An 18,694-nucleotide genomic window follows, 5' to 3' on the forward strand; every position below is an offset into this window, starting at 1 on the left:
CTTGGCCATTGGCCTTCTAAACACCAAACCTGAGACGAGTGTGAGCTCAACCATCAAGCTGCTCCCAGAGTGAACGCAGGGCTGAGCCAGATGTGGCCCTAAATGCATCACTTGCAGTCATATTACTTAAACGAAACAGGCGTGAGGGGCACTGACATCAGCACTGCAGTGCATGTGGAGAGAAAACGTCACCCTTTCCTCCGTCTTCCATGGCTCAGTAGTTCAATCAAATTTATTGAATAAGTCTTCAGACCATTTCACACACAGTAAACATGTGTTAAAAAAACAAACAATAGATACATGGATCTTAAAACATGATGCTAACTTTTAAGAAGTCTAAAATTGAGGTAATAAAATATTTTAAAAAAATATTTCAAACGAAAACCCTCCCTCTGCAACGCTGCTATTAAGTCCCAGGGGAGAAGCACCCATTGCTTCTCCCCCGGGAGATTCCATCTCAGGTCTTGGAACGGGGCCACAGCAGGGCAAAAATGGAATACCTCTCTCTATCCGTGTGCTGAGATCCCAATGAAAATCTCCCTTGATTTTACAGGATTGCAAGTGATACGTTTAGTGTTGCATCTTGTTGGTCCGGAGACAAACCAAATCATTGCGTTCCTTGTCTTTGACGGGAGTCGTTCCTCTGATCTGTGTTATAAGATGTTATAAGATGATGCACCTTTGGGAATGTTTTTCCGGGTACCATATGGATTCCTTATGGAATGAGGCAGTGGAGAACTAGCACACACACGCACACACACACTGGCACGCCATGCAGCTGTACTTCTTTTGCAGCATATATCTCCATTGACCTTTTGCCTTTTTTCTAGCCTTGGATGCTCTCTGCATCCAAGCAGCAGACACATGCTGTACTTATGTCTCGACATTGTACCCTTTAACACGGGTTGTTTTAGGCTCGCAAACTTTTGCATGAAATAAAACATGCATAGAGAAAGGTCACTACAGGCTGTCGTTCCATAGGTTGCCTGCAGCCTTCCTTTTGCTTAATAATAATTTTAAAAACATAAGTCCCTGTAGGTATTTTCAAATGGCTTTTCTCCATTCTGCTCAAAGATGCAGACTTGCTAATGTTTTCTTCACTCTCTCTCTCTCTCTCTCTCTCTCTCACACACACACACACACACACAATGGGATGAAATGCCAGTGGCAGAGCCTCTGTTTAGCATGCAGAAGGGCCCAGGTTCAATCCCTGGCATCTCCAGGCAGGGCTGGGGGGGGGGGGGGTGGAATCCTGCCTGGAACCCTGGAAAGCCATTGCTGCCAGTCAGTGTCGACAATACTGGGCTAGGTGGACCCTGGGTCTGACAGTATAGGATGGTTTCCTACGTCCCTCAATACCGATGAACATGCAAAGGGTTTATGAGCAGTGTATTTCGGAGACCACCCTAAGCTTGGAAAGTTGTCTGCATGTAGTGGTGGTGAAGTTTCAGAGGAACTGGGAATGTCCTATGTACAAAAGACAGCACTATTCTGATTAACCTTTGTGACGTACATATTTTTTTAAAAGCACCCATAAGATTTGGTGACCATTTTCCACATAGGCGTTTAAACTGTATGCATAAAGATTTTTATTTTATTGTGTGCGGTTTTTTTCGCTGCCGTTCCATTTTTTAAAAATGTCCCCTGTTTGCTATCTGCAAATTCTTTGCCTGCCAAGACAATCGTATATGTCAAATGTTAAGTGTATTGTTAATCGCTGTAACTTTTCTGTGTTATGCTAAAAGGAATGGAATGTTTTTGTACCGTTTTTCTTTTAGGTAGATGTTGTGTAAAGGTGGGGTGGGGGAGCACATTGTTTTACTGGTGTGAGATTTTTGATTTTGATCATCACAACTGGGTTTAAATTTCTAGTCTCTATCTAAATGTCCTTTTGACTTTGAAATAACTACCTTCTCTGCCCCCCACCTCCGCCAGCTACTCCACTTTCAAGAGCTTAAAACATTCTTATGGCTTTTGGCTGATGTGCACATTAAATCAAGTTACTTTAGAAACAATACAGGACTTCAACACTTTGCAATTGACGTTCCCAGTGTATCCAGTTTCAGCAAACTCATGTATTTTCTCTAGTGGAATTAATTAAAGGAGTAAAAAGAGGGATTCTTGGAAAATGTCTGGCTCTTTGGAATGGGTCCATCTCTCTCTATCTCTCCCCTTTTTCCGTCTGTAAAGTTGGATGAGGGATGGTCACTTCGTAATGTATTCCTCTCGAAAGGATGAATATTACTTGAATTGGAGCTGCAGGGTGACAAAGCCAAAGATAAAGATTTGTCTCAACTCTTCCCCTGTTGTGACTGTATTGCTTTTCTTGATTGGAAGGACAAAGTTAGTAAGGATATGAGCCAACAGTGCGATATGGCTGCAAGAAAGGCAAATGCTATTTTGGGCTGCATTAATAGAAGTATAGCTTCCAAATCGCGTGAGGTACTGGTTCCTCTCTATTCGGCCCTGGTTAGGCCTCATCTAGAGTATTGTGTCCAGTTCTGGGCTCCACAATTCAAGAAGGACGCAGACAAGCTGGAGCGTGTTCAGAGGAGGGCATCCAGGATGATCAGGGGTCTGGAAACAAAGCCCTATGAAGAGAGACTGAAAGAACTGGGCATGTTTGGCCTGGAGAAGAGAAGATTGAGGGGAGACATGAGAGCACTCTTCAAATACTTAAAAGGTTGTCACACAGAGGAGGGCCAGGATCTCTTCTCAATCCTCCCAGAGTGAAGGACACAGAATAATGGGCTCAAGTTACAGGAAGCCAGATTCCAGCAGGACATCAGGAAAAACTTCCTGACTGTTAGAGCAGTACGACAATGGAATCAGTTACCTAGGGAGGTTGTGGGCTCTCCCACACTAGAGGCATTCAAGAGGCAGCTGGACAACCATCTGTCAGGGATGCTTTAATGTGGATTCCTGCATTGAGCAGGGGGTTGGACTCGATGGCCTTGTAGGCCCCTTCCAACTCTGCTATTCTATGATTCTATGAAGGAGTATATTATATACATTTAACATGTAAGATGCTGTGTTCATGGCCTATGAAGCACTAGTAGCCACACTGTACAAAATTACATGCAATAGGCTTTTAAAAAAAATAAGAGTTGAAGGTATGCACACCAATTTCTTTTGTCCTGCTATTGTCTCTAATTAAACAAGTTTAACAGGGTTTGAAACATTAGAAAAACCTGCAAACCCCATTTAACAAAAGATGATAGTTAGGGCTCTGTGTATGCAGCAGTGCTGTTGAAGTGCAGAATACAGTGTTGTTGGGCTCAAGGATTTAGCTTCCCAGGTGGCTGAGGGGTTTTTTAAAGCATGTTTCTTGCCCTAATAGCTATGAAGATATTCTTGAACGCATGGAAACAATACTTGCTGAAGGCTCAGAAGCCAGTGGGGCGGTTGTAGGCAGGGGCGAGGGGAGGCTTCATACCTTGCAAAGCTCCTTCCCTTTCCCCGTGACTAGCAAAATCACGGAGGAATTATGCAAAATAGTAAACCATGCAGAATACATTTTGCAAAGTAAGTGATGCAAATCCATTCACACTGCATGATTTAGGCAGGTCACAGAGTCCAGCTTTTCTCAGTGCAGAATTTTATGCACAGCCTGGACAAAAGTGGGTCACAAAATATTATTCATTACACACCACTAAAAATGAAGTTTTTGTGACCGTACCACTAATAGGGTACCCTATTCTCTCTCTCCTCTAGCCAAATAGCCCTACTCTCGCAGTAAGGGGTATCATTATGTTCTTGGATTCATATATTGCTACATGCAGCAACAGAAGTGGGGTGGGGGGAGGAGAGAGAGAGTGCACGAGTACACAAGCTCCTGTTGGGGAAATTAAACCCTTCAAGAATTCAGGTTCAGCCTAGTCAAAAGTGTGTGTTCTCTTACCCAAAAGAGAAAATTGTTCCCTCAATGATTTAAGCGTCTTCTGCCTCTCGCTACATGCCAGTTGGAGACGGACACATCCTTCTGGAGTGGCAACCTTTCAAGGACTCTGGTTCGCGTGTCTTTTGCCATAATCCAGCGAGGGCTATCCACCAGCCAGAAGTTCCACTTGGGAATTGCCCCTCTTGCATAGGGCAATTGGCAGCTGTACTGGGCGGTACCCGAGTTCAGCCCCTGGAGATGTAAGCAGAGCAATCGGCTGCCCGCTTGCTGTCTCTTCTACCAAGTGATGCTCAGCTTTGTCACAGCTGACAATGTGCCATTGGGAGATAGAGGAACCCTCAACACAAGCATTGAGCATACCGCTTTTTCCCACAGCCAACGATCTCTGGATCAGAGTGTTTAGCTAATGCAGTTCACGTTTCACAAACATAGAATCGTAGAGTTGGGAGGGGGCTATAAGGCCATGGAGTCCCCGTGAATATTGGGAAAATCTATCCCAAAGATGTATGGCTGCTTTTCTGGCAAATCAGTATATTTTTGTGCCTGCTGTTTTAAAGAGTGTGCTGAGCACTCGGCTTAGTTATAACCTTGAAGTCAGTAGCATCTTATGCTGGAAAACCTCCAATACTACCGAACACCTGAGGTGCTGGCAGATTTCTGCAGGCTTGGCCTGCAGGCACAGCAAAGCAAATGACAAGGGAAGGATTTATCATCTGTCAAGTCTCTCAGAAACAGGAATTTATTGCTCTTTATCATCTTGCCTATGTGCCAGTGAAGGTGGTGATTTTGATAATTACTGAGGACGACAGACGCTTGCACGAAGGTGCAGGCAGGATAAAAGAGAAACTGCATTGTAATCATTCCAGTATTCTATTTCCCTGGAGACCCCGCTCATACTCTGAAACATGGGGGAAATACCTTACTTAGGTAAAGTGCCATCAGCCCTCCGATCTCATGATAATAGGAAGGAGAGACTAACCCTGTTCCCAAGAGAATTCATTGCCTGCTGGAGACCATGGGAGGAAGAGGAGGATTACAGCAGTGTTGGCAATACCATGAATCATAGAATAGCAGAGTTGGAAGGGGCCTACAAGGCCATCGAGTCCAACCCCCTGCTCAATGCAGGAATCCACCCTAAAGCATCCCCGACAGATGCTTGTCCAGCTACCTCTTGAAGGCCTCTAGTGTGGGAGAGCCCACAACCTCCTTAGGGAGCCCACAACCCTAGTGTGGGAGAGCCCACAACATCCCTAGGTAACTGATTCCATTGTCGCACTGCTCAGTCAGGAAGTTTTTCCTGATGTCCAGCTGGAATCTGGCTGGAATCTGAAGCAGCCACTAGAAGCACAAATTTGGGACTATGTGAGAGATTGCCAGATTATCATGTCTTTACTTATAACCCTTGGGGTGCCTATTAGATTTGTTGCCTTGGGCAATGACATGCTGGCTGCATTCAGACAACACGATAGTCAACGGTAGGGTAATAATCTTCCCAACAGTTGTTTATCTCAGGGCTACTCCCCACACACAACACGATAATAATTAACCATGGTGTAGATTAGGATCGTTGTTGGGTTGACGCTGAGTTGGCTCACTCATCCCCAGCCCTATCTCCGTTCCCAGTCCTCGCAGTGATATCCCATCAGCCATTGCTGCTGAAAATCTATCTTGCCAGCTGGACTAGAGCTACCGCTTTGACTGCTCTTGCGTGTGGCTGAGGAAATAACCAACGGCACCCTCCACACAACACAATAACCAATGGTGGTTCAAATAGCCAACTCTGGACAGTGTTGGTTATTTGTGCTGGCTATTTCTGCCAAATAAACAACCATTGGTTAAAAAAAACCTCCACACAACACGATAACCCATAGGGGGTGGATGTGAGGGTGATCTGGCTGCAACATCTGTCACCCCATTGGTCACAAGCGTTGATTTGGCTGATCTGGCTGGCTAGGCAGACGTCCCATGGTGGGTTAAATAACCAACCATCGAGTATTTAAACCACCATTGGTTATCATGTTGTCTGAACCCAGCCTTTGTCTTTGATGGATATCAGTACAGGTTTTTTTATTATTATTAACAATGCTTATATTTTCTTCTGGAGTAAATATCTGTAACAGTGCTACTCCATGCTCAGTAACAGAATCACTCAATGTACTATGGCTGCTGCCATTGGTACTGTGCTGTTCATCTTCCAGTTTCAATGAACAGAGAGTGGTGACCAGCTATTGGGCCAGTATTTCCTCGAGGAGAGGGAGGGGATTGGAAGCAGTGAATAATGTAATGTACTGCTGCAGTTTCCAACATGGTGCCCTCTTTGAACCTGCCCAGCCTCTCTGCCCCACCAGGTTGTGTGTGTGTGTGTGTGTGTGTGTGTGTGTGTGTGTGTGTGTGTGTGTAAAAACATTTAAAAATAGACTGGGAGGCTGTGAAAGCCAGTGTGATGTAGTGGCTAAAGTGTTAGACTCGGACAATACGGGATCTAGTCCCCACTCAGCCATGGAAACCCACTGGGTGACTTTGGGTGGACAAAATGTGAGGATAAAATGGAGGAGGAGGAGGATTATGTACGCCGCCTTGGGTTCCTTGGAGGAAAAAAGGCAGGATATAAATGCAATAATTAATTAAATAAATAAACATTGCAAAGCAAAGTGCTGCCTTCCAGCATCAGTTTGATTTGTTTTCAAAAGTATGGTGGTGTGTTTTGGGGCTCAGCCCCCCATTCTGCCTTATACTTAGTTCTTGGGTAAATTACTTTTTCTTTTAGTCTTATCAGTTTGGCATCTAGAAAATGAGTGTTCTGTGACTGGCCATGCCCACTATGGCTGCCATTTGATGAATGAGCAACCCACCCACCCCCCATGGCACTCTCAAAATTCCAGGTGTGCCCAGTGACCCAAAAAAGTTGGGATCTCGGCAAAACAGAAAATAGTGGTTGCAATGACACTACCTTACGATGCTGCAATGGAGATGATATGACAAACAGAATAACTTTGGAATGGAGAATGAAAACTAGCTATGAGAGCGCTGCGTATACCAAAATAAGAATATAAGAAGAGCCCTGCTGGATCAGACCAGGGGTCCATCAAGTCCAGCACTCTGTTCACACAGTGGCCAACCAGCTGTTGGCCAGGGACTCACAAAGCAGGATGTGGTGTAACAGCACCCTCCCACCTATGTTCCCCAGCAACTGCTGCATATAGGCTTACTGCCTTGGATACTGGAGATAGCACATAGCCATCAGGCCTAGTAGCCATTGATAGCCTTCTCCTCCAGGAATTTATCCAACCCCTTTTTAAAGCCATCCAAATTGGTGGCCATCACCACATCTTGTGGCAGTGAGTTCCATAATTTAACTATGCGCTGTGTGAAGAAGTCCTTCCTCTTATTTGTCCTGGATCTCCCACCAATCAGTTTCATGGGATGACCCCCAATTCTAGTATTATGGGAGAGGGAGAAAAAAATTCTCATATCCACATTCTCCACACCATGCATAATTTTGTACTCCTCTACCAGGTTTCCTCTTCGCCTCCTTTTTTCCGAGCTGAACAACCCCAGCTGTGTAGTACCCTTCCCTCACAGAGGAGATGCTCCAACCCCTCGGTCATTTTAGTTGCCCCGTTCTGTACTTTTCCCAGTTCCATAATATCTTTTTTTAGGTGTGGTGACCAGAAATGCACACAGTATTTTAAGTGTGGTCACACCATAGATTTATATAAAGGCAGTCTGATCGTGGCATTCAAGGCCTCTCATGTTCCATTTACGCCGGCCGACAGAGTCCATTGCTGGGGAACTACTTCAGTTGACAATCAATTTCGGTTTGTGATGACTGATCATACACCAGGAACCAACTATCAAAGAAGGATTCTACCACTACTGCACAAAATCCCCTAACCTGAATTCTCAATCTTTGTGCTGTTTTGAACAATCTGAAATATTAAAGAAAATATTCAGTATGTATATGCACACATGTACACACCCAAACTGAGGATGAAGGCAGACTGGGGGGGGGGGAGTGGTTAAAGACTGAGAGAGCTTTGACTCTCATGGTGAACACAAAGACGTCTTTTGTGTGTGCGCTTCTGCTCAAACAGGTTTTTGAAACTACACAATGCCTTGTTTATAGGAAGTGAGGCGAGTGTGCACAACACAAGCAAAGCAAACCAGCTCATTGGTCAAAATGTCTCCCACCTTGTGTCCCCCCCCCCCCCGAAAATCACCAAATTGAATATAATTATAGAATCACTCCGGTTACCAAGAGGTGAGTCACTAGAGAGCATATTTTAGTTGACTGAGAGTTATTTCCTCATTTTATTTATTTATTTATTTCACTGACATTACATTTCTATCCCGCCCGATTGATGTTTTGTGGCTCTGAGCCTGAGTGATGTTTCATCTGTTCCCCAGAGGAGTTTTCTTGATTTGTTTGTGCTCAAACGTCAAGCGGCTGCCTTTTAAAAATAGGATTGTCCTCTTCCAATCTGGATTGTTGACATTAAATAAGTCAGTAGGTTTTGTGAAATGGTTTTGAAAATGTTTCTAAACATTTGTTCTCCTCTTGCGGAGAAGAAAAAGGCACGTTTGGTTTTCTTTTGTTTAAAACACACAAAACTCTGGCACTTTGCACAGCAGACGTGTGTCTGTTTTCCTCTATTTCATAATTTGGCACAATGGGTGGCCGGAGCATTTTATTTATTTATTTTTCTAAAAGAAATTGCTTCTAAAGCTAGGGCTGCCAACTGATCAGAAGAAAATTGGCTAAGCCCGTTCCTGTGTCTTTTACCGCAGCCTGAAACCCCTGCATGTGGGGTTTATGGCAGCAGGAGATCAGCAGGCTGTGTGAAAGGCTGGAGTGGGGTCATGCATGTTAGCTCCACCCTGGTGGGAGGGAGCTCCAGAAGTTTGCTCCAGCTGCTCCCAAACGCTGAGCATGTGCAATTGAAACCGTGTAAAAGCCTCTTCAGAGAGTGGAAGCCGGTGGCTCCAATGTCAGTAGGGATCACCTTGGAGAACTCCTTTAGAGTTCTGAGTGGAAACAGTGAGCGGATTCACACCCACACACCCACTGATACAGGAGGAATCAGATCTTTGCACCAAACATGCAAAGGTCTGAAACTCCCTCCCGCTGGGGAGGAGGGGGGCACTTGGCCCTCCCCTCACTATCCTCTCCAAAAAATGCCAGAAGAGGGTGATGACAGCCCACAGCTGCAGCACGTGGCTTTCAGAAGGCAATCTGGCAACTCGTTGCCAGTTCAGTGGCGTTCAATCGTCCGGACAGCCTCAGCTCTGCAAATATTTTCCTGGGCTGTGAGCTTCAGCAGTGAGATACGTAACCCGCCAGGGCTTTTTTCCTCCCAGGGTATGCAAGCCGCAGGATAGACCAAGGTTCTCCCAACCATCCCCGCCCCATGAAGATAAAGGCATGCTTTAACATGTGGATCTTTTCTGGGGTACATCACTTACTTATTTGTATTTATATATTAACACATTTCCATTTTAAAAGCGGCAAGGCGGCTTAGAACACATTTTAAAATGATAGCAGCCTGGAGTGGGGGGTGGAGGGAAGCTATGTAAAAGCCTAGGAGAAAGCAGATTTTTTAAAAAAAGGTTCCATAAAAGCAGGAAGTCTCATAAATTATTGTTTCAACAGACCAGCTGCCTGCCAGAAGAAACCAGCCTTCCTCAGACAGCAAAAGCCCATCAGAGAGCGAACAGGGCAGGTCTCTCTACGCATGGAGTTCCGGAGCCTGGGTGGGCCATAGCAACGGGCATGCTATTCAGCCAGGAAGTTTTTCCTGATGTCCAGATTCCAGCTGGACATCAGGAAAAACTTCCTGACTGTTAGAGCAGTACGACAATGAAATCAATGACTTCGGGAGGTGGTGGGCTCTCCCACACTAGAGGCCTTCCTGTAACTTGAGCCTGTTATTCCGTGTCCTGCACTCTGGGAGGATCGAGAAGAGATCCTGGCCTTCCTCTGTGTGACAACCTTTTAAGTATTTGAAGAGTGCTATCATGTCTCCTCTCAATCTTCTCTTTTCCAGGCTAAAAATACCCAGGTCTTTCAGTCTCTCCTCACAGGACAACCTGGGTTAAAAATTATGCCAAGCAAAAAGAATCCCCAAGCGGGTGTCTCGAGTTCAGGACATACATACACATTTAAGGTAGGCTGCAATAGAGCTACCATTTAAAAAAGCAATTGACAGAGAGAATTGTTTTCTTAAGATAGGAAGGCGAGTCAAGCCCTCTGTCCCTAAAGCAAGTAGCATGAATTTCACGGTGTGTCTACTGAAAAACACGTACCAAACAGGAAGGAAGAGGAGAGCTACGGGTCAGATATTTCTAGCTGAGGGACACATTTTGAATGTCTGACTAGAGAATTGTGCCTTTGTAGTGGTGTTTTCCCACGTGGTCAGCACTTCTTGGGTTGTGCTCATTATCACCTCCTTTATTTGCAGCTGTCAGCTCCTAGATTGTATCGGAACCTGTCTTCAATTTTATTTTTTAAAATCTACTCTTAAAGATTGGGTCAGGGTGCATTCACATGATGCTAGCCCGTGATGAGTGACTAGACACACGCTGTGGGTTGTTTTGCAAACAACCCACAGTGTGCAGTTAGCACACCCACCAGACGATCAGGAAAACAACGCACAGTCTGTGGCCTATTTGACCCCTTGTCCCCCTCCCTCCACCTGGCATCCCAGGGGACTTAGCAGCAGACCCATTCCCAGCTCTAATCACAATCTTGTGGGCAGCTGGAGCCCTATTTTAAAAAACACATCACGGATCCAATTTTGCACTAAAACGAGACCAGGATTCCCCCCCCCCCCCAGCACATCCCAGTACCCAGGGAATGCGTGCAAATGTTTAAAGATGCCCCTTGCCAAAAATCGGCTATGAGGAAGGAAAATCCAACTCCCTGCCAAGGATGCTGTTGTCACAAAGGTCCTTAGCGCGGGATTGGATTTTGCCCCCCCACACACACACACCCCGATTTTCATCAAGGGGCACTTTTAAATTCCTATAGAAGGCTGTGGAGTGGATCGAAGCTTTGTTTACGCTGTTTTGCATGGGGATGGCAGCACTCCTGCTAAAAAAAACAAAAGGCAACAGTCCTGAAGAAAGCCAGATTCCAGCTGGACATCAGGAAAAACTTCCTGACTGTTAGAGCAGTATGACAATGGAATCAGTTGTCTGGTGAGGTTGTGGGCTCTCCCACACTAGAGGCCTTCAAGAGGCAGCTGGACAACCCTCTGTCAGGGATGCTTTAGGGTGGATTCCTGCATTGAGCAGGGGGTTGGACTCGATGGCCTTGTAGGCCCCTTCCGACTCTGCTATTCTATGATTCTATGAAGAGGGTGCCATTTGGTTTAAGATAACCCTCGAAAGAGCAGTTGATAAAGTCGCCCGGTCCTCTGCTACCTTCACCAATCCAAAGCAGGACACCAACTTCCCTGTTCCTAAGCCGGGGCCACTCTGCACTTCCAAGACATTGGGAATAAGTCCGCCTTGCTGCAGCGCATTGCATTTTCAATGTCTTTGTTTTATGATTGGTTTAACTAAATTGTTATTTTCATTTTAAGTTTTGGTTTTAATTATTGACAGCCACCTTGAGCATCCTTTCCTTGGTGGAAAGGTGGGGTATAAACCAACCAACCAGATGCTGCAGAGACATGGGACCCTGCATTAGGAACAAGAGACTTGTTAGAAGGACTTTCCCTCTCTTCCAAAACCTGGGATCACACAGACCACACCATTCTGGGCCCTTTCTTTCTGGATAGCCAATGCAGACGTTCACCAGCTCTTTGCTCTCACTGCAGCCAGCGTTCCTAACCGAAAGGTGAATTCCAGAGCATTCAAACATGAAGCCTGTTTTAGCCAAAAGAAGAGCAGCCTTCAAGGCTCACAAACTGATCGCGGCACTTTCCCTTGGGCTGGAGAGCTGACTCAGCTGCAAGTGCTGCAAATGACAGAAGGCTTGTGAAGCATCAGTCATCAAGACAAAATCAGGGTGGGGGGACAGCGGGAGAGACGGACAGCCTTGGATCCATTTCTGTAGCACACGTCTCTGCAGATAAAGTGGTGGCGGCCTGGGGGTGGGGGGGAGGAGCAGGTCAAGCCAATTGTGTTCAACCTGTAAAACAGGAATGTTTCAGATGTGTTGGCCCCCCCACAAACCCCCCCCTGCAAAGTACTTGTACTACCATATTTCTTCAATTCTAAGACACACTTTTCCCCCATATAAACATCTCTAAAAACGGGGTGCGTCTTAGAATCGTGGGTGTGTTTATTATTTCTTAGAATCAAAGCTTTTTTCCTGTTGGTGGTACTGAAATTAGTGTGCGTCTTACAATCGATGGCATCTTACAATCGAAGAAATATGGTAATATAAACAATTCGTATTGTTATTCATAAAGATTTAACATGCTTGAGTTTTTATCATTTGCATCCTCCTTAGCAATTTTAAGTCTCATTCTCCACAAAGCACCACTGCATGTATTCATAATCTACACCGCTTAATATTTTTTTAAAAAATAAATCCCTAAGTGATTTACATTAGAATGTATATATAATGACTGTGCAATAAGAAAATAAAACCGGGCAGGGACATGATCCATTACAGGTGAAGGAAAGACTGTGTGAAAAAGTATCTATCTGGACATATGATAGTTTTTGATCAATCGTGAATTTTAATTACACTGGAACTGGAATAATCCAATGAAAAGGAAAATGTTAATTGGCGGTGGAAGAGAAAATGCTAAATTAGGTCAAGGGCCAATTAATGGCAGACTTGCTTTACCTTTGGAACATGATAATTGCGTCTGCACTGAGCATAATTTGTTGTAATGCATTTTATTAAGCCATGTGATTGGTGCGGCTTTCTTTATTATTATTATTTTCTTTAAATGGGTAAAGCAGCTAATTTAAAACAAGTGATGCCCAGGATTTTACACTGGGATTCTAATTTCTTCCAACTGCTCTGTGGAAACTGTCAGAGAACCCATCAGATGGGAGTCCGGCTGCGAAATCTGCATCTCTCTGGAAAACAGAGAGATGTAAGGAAGAACCCTTGAGGCAAGAGAGCAATTCCGCTTCCGCTGTGTATGAAGTGGAATCACAAACTCCGTCTAATGCAGACAGGGCCACTAACTGAATCCTGCTCTCTCCCATTCAAGGAAAGGCCTCCAGATAAACCAACGGTTGCTTAAGCTTCAGGATTTGTAGTTAAAAACCAGGGGCTGATCTGACATTTGGTGTGGGGTTTAGGACTGGATTAACTGTCATTACATATTATCAGGGGTGTTGTGGTAAAGTGCAGGCACGCATTCTGACCATCTGCCAAGCCCCCTGCCCCCACCAAGGAGAGTCCAAAATGGCTGGCTGCTGGATTGATCCATATCTACAGACCAGTTCTAGCCATTTTTCAGCTTTACCAGGAGCAGCACTTTGGTAACTTGGGCTGGACAGCCCTACAGAACAGAGGACTATGCTCTATAAAGTTGGGCACAAGGGCACTGTAGTAGTGGTGCAGTGGTAAATTTTGAAGTGCGGCTACTCATCATGACACTCTCAATCCAGTGGAGGCTGGTGGCTCCCATGTCACTGGGGCAGTGAATCCATTCTGGGTTTTAGTCAGAACTTTAAAGTAGCTATCGAAGGTGCTGAACTCTACTCCCAGAATGGATCCAGTGCCTTGGATAGCTCCTTTAATGTTCTGGCTGGTTCTGACTAAAACCCGGAATGGATTCACAGGCCCACTGTAATCAGAGCCACCAGCCTCCACTGTCTCTACCCATAGCTACACCCCACAATGCAGGCAGCTGTGTTGACTCACCTCTGTCTCTTCCTACTTTATATACCTCTTTTCAACGTTTATAAAAACTAATTGAGCTTAATTTCCCATGCAAGGCCAAACCACCCAGCAGTGTTTTGCATTACAACAGACACAGCTCACAGGCGCTATGAGGATGGCAGCTACGCACAGAGGGACCAGGGAAGCCGGAGGAGGAGGCAGGGGCAAATGACGTCCTCATCCCTGTTCATCCAAACATCCTGGGACTTTTATCCTGTCATGCTCCACGGCTACCCAGTGGAGGCAGGTGGCTCTGATGCCAGCAGGGCAGTGAATCCGCTCCAGGTTTCAGTCAGAACTAGACAGAACTCTCAAGGAGCTGCCCAAGGTGCAGAAGCACCTTCGATACCTCCATTATAACTCTGACTGAAACCCGGAGCAGATTCACCGCCCCACTGACATCAGAGCCACCTGCCTCCACTGCTCCCACCCCTTCCTCCAATCCCAATGCTGCCCTCCACTGGCTTCCTGTCCATCTCCCCCACAACCCTCGCTACCTCATCCCTGCGTTCAAAGCCCTCTGTGAACCTGCCCACTCCCATATGTCCAGCTGCTCAGGCTGGCAATTCCCCTAACCACGGCCGCAGTGGCAAATTCTGACATGCAGGCCCTCCACACGACAGTCCCCACGGCCCAACCCCCAAGGAGAGTCCAAACGTGCAGGCAGCTCTGCGGATCCATCTCGAGAACCCTGTTCTTGCAGTTTTAATCTTCCCCCAGCAGTAGGTCTTTGAGAAGGATCACAGGTCTGAATTGCCCAGTCTAGACCCAGGCAAGCTGAACAGCACTATACAGCAGATCAACGTAATGGCCCTGTTCAGAAGCCACACGAAGCCACGGCGGTTAAGCATTTTGTGGGAACCGTTCCTAACCACAGCGGCTGCCTAACGACAGTTTAAACACGCTCGCTAACCATTTGCTGCAAAAGGATTCGTGGCCTAACCATGGCTTAACGTGTTGTCTGAACAGGGCCAGTGTTGCTAGGAAAATTCATTGGGGGCCCCAGGCGACTGTGAGAATTGCAGCTAAATTCAGAAGGACAGGGAAGGGAGCAGATGACATCAGTGTCCTCACTAATAATAATAAAAAAAGTGTAAGCCTCAGGGAGCAAAATGTCTTGGGATGGCCCTCTCTAGGTAGGAGCCACCATGGTGTTGTGACACCGTCGAAGGGCATTCAATGGCAGGGGGGGTATTTCCTTCTCCCAGAAAGGTGCCCCAGACCCCCCCAAGACAGAACTGCAGCCAGGGGAGCGGCAGAGCAGTGAGGGGCAGAGCAAAGAGCAGAGCATTCGTGCTGCCGCTGTGTGCTGACTGGCCCTAAGAAAAGCTGGGAGCTCCCCCAGCTGCAAAGAGTTTCTGATGTCACCTTAAATTATTCAGAGAAGCACTTTACCGCAACACTGCAGGGGCGGCAGCAGGCCTCTCGCATGATCTAGCCGGAAAGCCCACGAGGACGCTCACCCACGAGCCGAGCAACTTGGGCTAGACGAATAACCCGGCCATCTTGATGTTGGCCGCTTCCCCTGGTCTCCGCCTGCTGGTTACGGAGCACCGATTACTCCAGCTCCAGTTCCCATCACTGGTTCAAGAGCGCTCCTTGCCTTTGGGGGATGCCCGGCCACACGGCCACCCGTCTCCACGTCTGCAGGGCATCCCTGCTTTGCCTTTTAGGAACAGCTGCTTGCTGTCTTCACAGCAAACCGCAAAGGTGGCTGTGCTTTTGATGCTGCAGGAGGGAGCGCTCCCAAAGGTTGTTCTTACCCGGTCTGGCATCATCAATGCCCAGCGGCACTACAAAGTGAGCCCTGCTTCTCTGCCCTTCTCCAACCCAGAACCTACACGGAGCTTTCGAACACTAGTCTGCAGCAAGGAACCCTGGGACATGTAGATTTTCTGCATGCCCGAGGAAGGATGTCACCTGGTCTGGAAACTCCATTTCCCAAGGGTCCTTGCACCTGGGACATTGTCATGACCAAGGAGACCCAGGATACATAGTTTCCAAGACACCAGAGTTTCTTACTGGTTACTCAGGTGCCTTGGGAAACTACATTTCCCAGCTCCCCTGGCACCTGGGATGCTGCCATTTCAGTGTCCCAGGTGCTAGGAGACCCAGTCTGGCGTAGTGGCTAAGGCGTTGGCCTGGGAGTCCAGAGATCCGGGTTCTAGTCCCCACTCAGCCATGGAAACCACTGGGTGACTTTGGGCCAGTCACAGGCTCTCAGCCCAACCTACCTCACAGGGTTGTTGTTGTGAGGATAACATGGAGAGGAGGATTATGTACACTGCCTTGGGTTCCTTGGAGGAAAAAAGGTGGGATGATGATAATAATAATAATAATAAAAATGATGATGATGATGATGATGATGATGAAGAAGAAGAAGAAGAAGAAGAAGAAGAAGAAGAAGAAGAAGAAGAAGAAGAAGAATGGAAGCCTCGCAGATTGACCCCCTGCTTGGAGTAAGTTTGGAGCAAAGGGAAAGGAATGGTGGGGCAGGGCAGAGCTCATGGATGGGGTGGGGGGAATTTTGAGGGACGCATGTGGAGGTTTTAGCAGTGAACAGGAGCGAGGAAAGTATTCGAGCCGCGTCGGGTCCCAGTGGTGTCAGCAACTGCACAACAAGGTTTTCACATCTTAGAATCGCCTTGGGGGAAACCAAGCTATCTTAACCCCTTCCTTCCTATAGCCAGTTGTAGCCAAGGCTATCCCAAACTGAGCCAAGAGGAGTTTTCACATCTCCAGCTGCAAGGAACAAATGCGAATTCTATCTTGTACTGCTCCTCTTTAGCCAGACTGTAAGTTTTTCCTCCTGCTAAAAGCAGGGCTGTGCCCGTCCCGGAATTCGATGGCTTGCCCCACGCAGGCCAGACCACCTTTGCTTTCCTTTAAATACAAGCAATACTCTAGTCTTGAAGGTTCACATTCATTGCAGGACCAAACTCCTCACCCAGCAAATGCCCTTCACCCCTGGGGGGAGGGGCGAGTCATGTTGGTCTTCTTGTAGATCTGGCCGGAGAATGTGAATTCACCATATCAAATAGAAAGGGTTTTTTGACTCCTATAGAATCATAGAACAGCAGAGTTGGAAAGGGCCTACAAGGCCATCGAGTCCAACCCCCTGCTCAATGCAGGAATCCACCCTAAAGCATCCCTGACAGATGGTTGTCCAGCTGCCTCTTGAAGGCCTCTAGTGTGGGAGAGCCACAAACAAGGCAGTCCATGGCCAGACAGAGGGTGGGACTGCATTTCCATAAAATGTTTGCAAAAAGCAGGCTGACAGGAATATTTCAGGCCCAAAGGCATCCTGCCTCCCCAGGGGCGGCGCTGCCATAGAGGCAGCTCAGGCGGCGGCCTAGAGCACCAAGGTAAGGGGGGCGCCGAACAGCGTGCCCGGAAGCCACTCTCTTACAGCGGCTCTGAGAGGGCGGCTTCCGGGCGTGCCGTTCTGAAGCCGCCTGCCCGCCCCACCACCCCAGTGTCCTGGCTTCGAAGCCAGGAGCGGCTTCCAGCCGGGCACTGGCTTCGAAGCCAGGACGCTGGGGTGGGGGAGTGAGCGGGCGGCTTTGGAACGGCGCACCCGGCTGGAAGCCGCTCTGGGAGAGTGGCTTCCGGGCGCGCCTTTCTTAAGCCGGCCCGCCAGCCTCCACCCCCACCCTAGTGTCCTGGCTTTGCTTCAGCTGGGTGGGCAAGATGGCGCCCTGCACCCAGGTACGCTGGGGTGGGGGTGGGGGACGCTGGGGGTGGGTGGGTGAAAGCAGCTCGCCTGCATAGGGCGCAAAGTAGTCTGGCACCGGCCCTGCACCTCCCCACAGGGCTAGCAAAACGCAGAAGACTTTGCAGGGCTGTAGCTCATGACAGAGGCCCGGCTTTGCCTGCAAACGACCCCAGGTGCAACTCCAGGCAGGTCTGGGGAAGAATTCCACCTGAAACTCCGGAGAGCTGTGCCCAATCGGTAGAGACCAGGGGTGGGCAACACACAGCCTGCAAACCGTATGTGGGCCCCCACCACCACCTGTTTTGTAGCTCTTCCCACTTCTCCGCTGCTGCCGACGCTGAATTTGCCACCATGGGGGAGGCAAAAAGCAGGCAATTTTGCTCCCAAGCACAGGGTGTGGACAGCGGGCCCTTCGTTGGGCAGCAAAATCGACACTTTTTGCCACAGCACTGCCAAATTTCAGCGGCAAAGTTGTTGTTGAGGTGGGAGCGGGAGGGGTGCGTGCAGCCCCCGGGGCTGGGTGGGGGACGTGGCCCGTGGTCCTTCAGAACAGGCCCACCCACGGCGTAGCGACGACACTGAGTGAAAGGGACAGTGGCTGATTCAATAGAATTCCTGTGCTCCAGAACACTTTGGTTATATAAACTCCCCCTCCTTTCCCCGACATAAGAGGCGACTCTCTGCCAGACACACACGGCTGCCTATTAGTCATTACGGCCCTCAAAGACTTTGGAACTGCGCGGACATGCTTCGACTGGCAAGGATCCAAACCAAAACCTTCATGTCTTGTTCAAGCCCATCTGCTCAGCAGTCGCTCCGTCTTTCCTCAGAAGGCCTCATTCTCATCACCGCCCCGCTTGCCACCTTTGCTCATTAAGCTAGAGGAGCAAGGATGCGACTTCCTCAAGGTACCACGTGGCGGCTTTAGCCTAGTGGCTCTCCACAAAGCACGGCCACCTTGGGGGAAAATAGAGTTTTGGCACCCTAGCAGGCAATCGCTTCCCTGCCTGAGCCCATAGAACTGTGGATTAGTAGAGTTGAGTCCAACCCCCGGCTCAATGCGGGACTCCACCTTAAAGCATCCCTGACAAATGGCTGTCTAGCCGCCTCTTGAAGGCCTCTAGTGTGGGAGAGCCCACAACCTCCCTAGGTAACTGGTTCCATTGTCGTATTGCCCTAACAGTCAGGAAGATTTTCCTGACGTCCAGCCGGAATCTGGCTTCCT

This window comes from Elgaria multicarinata, chromosome 15 (genome assembly GCF_023053635.1).
Source record: "Elgaria multicarinata webbii isolate HBS135686 ecotype San Diego chromosome 15, rElgMul1.1.pri, whole genome shotgun sequence".
Lineage (NCBI taxonomy): Eukaryota > Metazoa > Chordata > Lepidosauria > Squamata > Anguidae > Elgaria > Elgaria multicarinata.